Genomic DNA, 6,000 nt, shown 5'->3' on the forward strand with positions numbered 1-6,000 from the left:
CGTACTTCAGTTGCAGGCTTCCAGCTCTGGTCAGGGGCATGCAGGAGGCAACCAATTGATGTGTCTCTCTCACGTCTGTGTTTCTCTCTATCTCTCCCTCTCCCTTCCATGCTCTCTAAAAATCAATGGAAAAAATATTCTCCAGTCAGGATTGATTAAATAAATAAATAAATAAATAAATAAATAAATAAATAAAAAAAATTCACCTGGACTCAAGTTGGGAAACTTTTGGGAAAACAACAACAATAAAACAGAAAACCAGCGAACTGTAGCCAAGACCACTGATATCTGGTCTTAGATTTGCCACAAACTAGGCGTAGAACCTTGGGAGGTTTTGGGCCCCATTTCCTCATCTGTAAATGAATTTGTGGCCCCGTGGTAGGCAGTGTCTGTGTTCTTAGTGTCTTTCCACCTTGTCCCATTGTTAACTTGTGCTTTTCCAGGTGGACTCTGATCTATCAAAATGCATCACCCCAACGCCATGACTCTTGCCATTTAGTCTCAGGAGTCATCGTGGGTGTTGCCCTGGCCATAGTGTCCAGGCAGAGCCATCCCTTCAGACTTTCCTTCAGTGACTACAGGAAGCCACTCTTGGCCCATCCCCAGTTGGGAACAAGGCTCTGACTGATTATGATGGAGGAAGCCAGTCTGCGACAAAGCAGACACACATGGAGACAGAGCTGGGAGAACTGCAGGGGAAGAGACAGAGCCCTGACGAATCGAGAGGCCACTCTGCCACAGGACTTTTCCATTATGTTGGGAGCCAATCGATCACCATCATTGTTCATGCATTTTGAGCTGCATTTTCTGTCACTTGCCACCACCAATCTCCTAATGGGGAGAGACATCATTCAAGCTTAAAAGTGTTGGAATTGTTGACAGGAAATTGGCTTCTCTGTCATTTCCATCCAATGACTGTAGTCCCGCCGCTGGACATATCCACTCTGTTTCCACAGGAAGGGGGATTAGGAATCTGTTGGAAGATTCCTCTCATCTCCTACCTCGGTCCATAAGCTAGGAGGGACAGGAATTTTCTAGGCCAGTGGTCGGCAAACTCATTAGTCAACAGAGCCAAATATCAACAGTACAATGATTGAAATTTCTTTTGAGAGCCAAATTTTTTAAACTTAAACTATATGGGTAGGTACATTATTATTAACTTAATTAGGGTACTCCTAAGGCTTAGGAAGAGCCACACTCAAGGGGCCAAAGAGCCGCATGAGGCTCGAGAGCCGCAGTTTGCTGACCATGGTTCTAGGCTATACAGCAGAAGCCCACCCACAGAAAATGATATGGAGGAGGAGGCGGAGGAGGAAGAAGGGGAAGAGGTGGAGCATAGAGAGGAAGGAGGAAGTCCCAATAACTCAGCTCTGTTACTGAGCCACTGCAATCCCTTTTTCTTTTCTTTTTTTAATATATTTTTATTGATTTCAGAGAGGAAAGGAGAGGGAGAGAGAGATAGAAACATCAATGATGGGAGAGAATCATTGATCGGCTTCCTCTTGCATGTCCCCTACTGGGGACTGAGCTTGCAACCTGGGCATGTGCTCTGACTGGGAATAGAACCATGACTTCCTGGTTCATAGGTCAACACTCAACCACTGAGCCATGCCAGCCGGGCCTGCAATCCCTTTTTCTGCTGCTGTCACTTTAAATTGGGTTTCTGTCATTTGTACCTGACAGAAGTTATAAAGATTATAACTTTACTTCCCATGATATGGACTCTTCTACCAATTTTGCCAAATTCAAGATTGTATTAGTATTTTTCATTGGCTGTTTGGAGAAGCAGCTGAGGTTTTTGGGGGAGCAGATTCAGCAAACATCGGCCAAGTACTGCCTGTGTGTTAGGAACAGGGCTAGGTTTTCACATGGTTAACTTCATTCACTATCCCAAACTGCTCTAGTTAATTTTAGGCCCACTTCTCAGAGAGAGAAACTGAAGCTCAGAGAAGTTAAGTAACATTTACACAGCTAATACTGGCAAAGCCAGGAAGGAAAGACATGTTTTCTTAGAGTCACACTGTTGACTGGTGATAAACTTATGGTTAGTTAACAGAACAGCCAAGACCCCAGAGTCCTTTCCAACTTCCATGCCGAGAAAGCCCTCTGTGGCGTCTGGCGGTGCGCCTCCTCAGCACTGAGGAAGTGGTCTGCTGCAGCCCATTAGTTCTGCCCTGGAGTCAGCTTTGAGTCAGCTCCAGGGAGCCTTGGGCCAACGCTGGGTTTTCAGGCAGGAAGGGCCAGAGGCCACTGTGCACCACTCAAGGGCAATGGCCCGTGGGCAGGGTTAAGGTGGGTGAAGCTCACCCAGTTCCCACATGAAACCAGAAGCACAAAGCAGAAGGACCAGGGGCAACCACGTGAGAACACGCTCCCCTTCCGGTTTTTTTCTTAAACATGTTTATGGAGATATAATTTGCATACCATAAAACTCTGGTATGCAAAAAGTACAATGATTTTTTAGTCTATTTTGAATTGTACAACCACCACTACAAACTAAGTTTAGAAGATTTCTTGATACGCCAGGTTACGGGTTTGATTCCCACTCAGGGCACATATAAGAATCAACCAATGAATGCATAACTAAGTGAAACAGCAAATTTCTCTCTATCTCTCTTTTCCTCTACAATCAATTTTATTTTATATTTTTATTGAATCTTTATTGTTCAGATTAATACAGTTGTTCCTCTTTTTTCCCCCCATAGTTCCCCTCCATCCGGTTCCCACCTCACACTCCACCCTCACCGCCCCCCGCCCCACACACACACTGTCCTCATCCATAGGTGCACAATTTTTGTCCAGTCTCTTCCCGAATCCTCCACAACCCTTTCCCCACCCACCCCCCAAGAATAGTCAGTCCACTCCCTTTCTATGCCCCTGATTCTATTATCACCAGTTTATTCTGTTCATCAGATTATTTATTCACTTGATTTTTAGATTCACTTGTTGATAGATGTGTATTTGTTGTTCATAATTTTTATCTTTACCTTTTTCTTCTTCTTCCTCTTCTTAAAGGATACCTTTCAGCATTTCATATAACACTGATTTGGTGGTGATGAACTCCTCTAGCTTTTCCTTATCTGTGAAGCTCTTTATCTGACCTTCTATCCTGAATGATAGCTTTGCTGGATAAAGTAATCTTGGTTGTAGGTTCTTGGTATTCATCACTTTGAATATTTCTTGCCACTCCCTTCTGGCCTACAAAGTTTCTGTTGAGAAATCAGCTGACAGTCGTATGGGTACTCCTTTGTAGGTAACTGATTGTCCTTTTCTTGCTGCTTTTAAGATTCTCTCTTTGTCTTTTGCTCTTGCATTTTAATTATGATGTGTCTTGGTGTGGTCCTCTTTGGGTTCCTTTTGTTTGGGGTTCTCTGTGCTTCCTGGACTTGTAAGTCTATTTCTTTCATCAGGTAGGGGAAGTTTTCTGTCATTATTTCTTCAAATAGGTTTTCAATATCTTGCTCTCTCTCTTCTTCTGGCACCCCTATAATTCTGATGTTGGTACGCTTGAAGTTGTCCCAGAGGCTCCTTACACTATCTTCATATTTTTGGATTCTTTTTTCATTTTGCTTTTCCGGTTGGGTGTTTTTTGCATCTTCGTATTTCAAATCTGTGACTTGATTCTTGCTATCCTCTAGTCTGCTGTTAGAACTCTGTATAATATTCTTTATTTCAGTCAGTGTATGCTTAATTTCTAGTTGGTCCTTTTTTATAACCTTGAGGGTCTCACTAGATTTCTTGAGGGTCTCACTACATTTATCTGCGGTCTCACCAGACTTTTTGAGGGTCTTATTAAATTTATTGGCGGTTTCTAGAAAGTTCTTAAAAAACCTTAAAAGTGTGGTTTTGAACTCTATATCCAGTCGTTTGCTTTCCTCCATTTCTGTCATTTGTGACCTGTTTCTTTGTCTCCGCATTTTTTATGCTTCCCTGTGTTGGTAGAGTGGCTTTGTGTGCTAGGTGTCCTATAGGGCCCAGTGGCTCAGCCTCCCCAATTACCTGAGGTGGACACTCTTGGTGCACCCCTTTGTGGGCTTTGTGCAGTCTTGTTGTAGTTAAGCCTTGATTGTTGTAGGTATCACTAGGAGGAATTGACCTCCAAGCCAATTGGCTGTGAGAATCAGCTGTGCCTACAGTGGGAGAACTTCTGTGCTGAAGGTACCCTTATGAGGCAAGACTTGCTTCAGTGGGGCTTTGGTGCTTACTGAGTCTGCCCTCTGAGTGTGTCTCTTATGGATCTGAGGAGTTGTAATTGGATGGTTCCACTCTGACCACTGGGTACACTGGCTCTTGGATCTAAGGAGGTGCTAATTTAGCCTCTGCGTGAGGCTACCCAGCAGGAGCTACAAAGAGATCTGCAGATTCCCCTTCCTTGTTTGGGGTTTGGAGGTGCCCAAATGAGGCCCAGCTGTGAAGCAATGCAAGCTGCTGTGGGGTCTTGGGCCTTCTCTTGGAAGTTCTGGGTCTGTCTGGCCCAGCTGCAGTTTGTTAGGTAATTTTCAGATTTCAAAGGGCCAGGGCATTCATATGCAAAAGCCTCTGGGCACAGCTTGGGTGGGGCGGGGTCTCAGGGAATCAACAGGGCGGAGCAAGCAGCTATGGCTGATCCTCAGCCCTGCCCTAAGGGGCCCCATGTCTCAGTGTCCCGGTAATCGCTGCAAGCACCTCTGAGGGAAAGCCGTCCTCAAGTTCTGAGTTCTGCCCGCTGCCAGACAGTCCAGTTTCTCCCCGTATGAGTCTGGGTCCCCAGAGACTTCCCGGAACTGGAGTTCAGAGCAGTCGGGGGCTTGTGACTCCCTCCTGATTCAGAAAGACAGCCACGTCCTCAGTTGCCAGCCCTTGCCACGTGCGCCTCCGTACCTCTGCACTTCCGCACCTCCTCTGAGTCTCAGTGTGCTTTTCTCTTTCCTTCTAGTTGTAGAATTTCCACTCAGCCAGCCTTCCTGTGGTTCTGGATGATGTCCGTTTCGTCTTTTAGTTGTATTTTTGAATTTGTTGTGGGAGGCAGCAATTTCCAGTGTTTACCTATGCCGTCATCATCCTCTAAAGTCAATTTTTAAAAATAGAACACTTCACCACCCCCTAAACAGCAACCCTATGCCCATTAGCAGTCACATCCCACTTCCCTCCCAACCACCCCCCCCCTCCCCACTCCAGCCCTAGGCAACCTGAATCTGTTTCTTTAGATTTGCTTATTCTGGACATTTCATGTAAGTGGAGTCATACAATATGTGGTCCTTTGTAACTGGCTTCTTTTATTTAGCATAATGTTTTCAAAGTTTGTCCATGTGGTAGCATGAATCAGTACTTTATGTCTGTTCATGGCCAATTCATTGTAAGATGGACCACAGTTTATTTATCCATTCATCAGTTGATGGGCATTTGGGCATTTCCACTTTCTGGGTATTATGAACAATGCTGCCATGAACATTTGTGTACACATTTTTGTATGGTCCTCCCTTCTCTGAGTTTCTTTCTGTGTTCCCCACTCTCATTTTCCTTCCCACGTTGGTAACAGTTCTTGTGCATGTAATGTGTATCTTATGATAAATGTGTATTCCTCTCGTGCGAGTGTACTTTTAATTTATGTATGTGGTATTGTGTTATAATTCTTATTCTATTTCTTCACTCAACACTGTTTTTGGATCTACCTATGTGGGTCCTGGAATGGGCTGCTACCACATTTTGCACATTCATTCCCACAGAAACGAATATTTTACTGCTCCCACTTCCCTGACACCACCCACCAACCCACTGTGGACATCCTGGTACACGTCCCCTCCACGACCTGGTGAGAATGTGTAGAGCGTATGTTTAGGAGTGGATTGCTGGGACACAGAATATGCACACACTCACTCTGGGTAGTGCCGGATTGTGAACGGTCTCCTGACGGCAGGCAACAAGGAGGAGCTGGAATTGTTCATCCATTTTTCTTACACAGAAATAATAGCCAAAGCACACTCACCATGCAGATCCGCAAAGCCGCAGGACACCAGTGCT

The sequence above is a fragment of the Myotis myotis genome, unplaced genomic scaffold (assembly GCF_014108235.1).
Source record: "Myotis myotis isolate mMyoMyo1 unplaced genomic scaffold, mMyoMyo1.p scaffold_m19_p_1, whole genome shotgun sequence".
Taxonomy (NCBI): Eukaryota; Metazoa; Chordata; class Mammalia; order Chiroptera; family Vespertilionidae; genus Myotis; species Myotis myotis.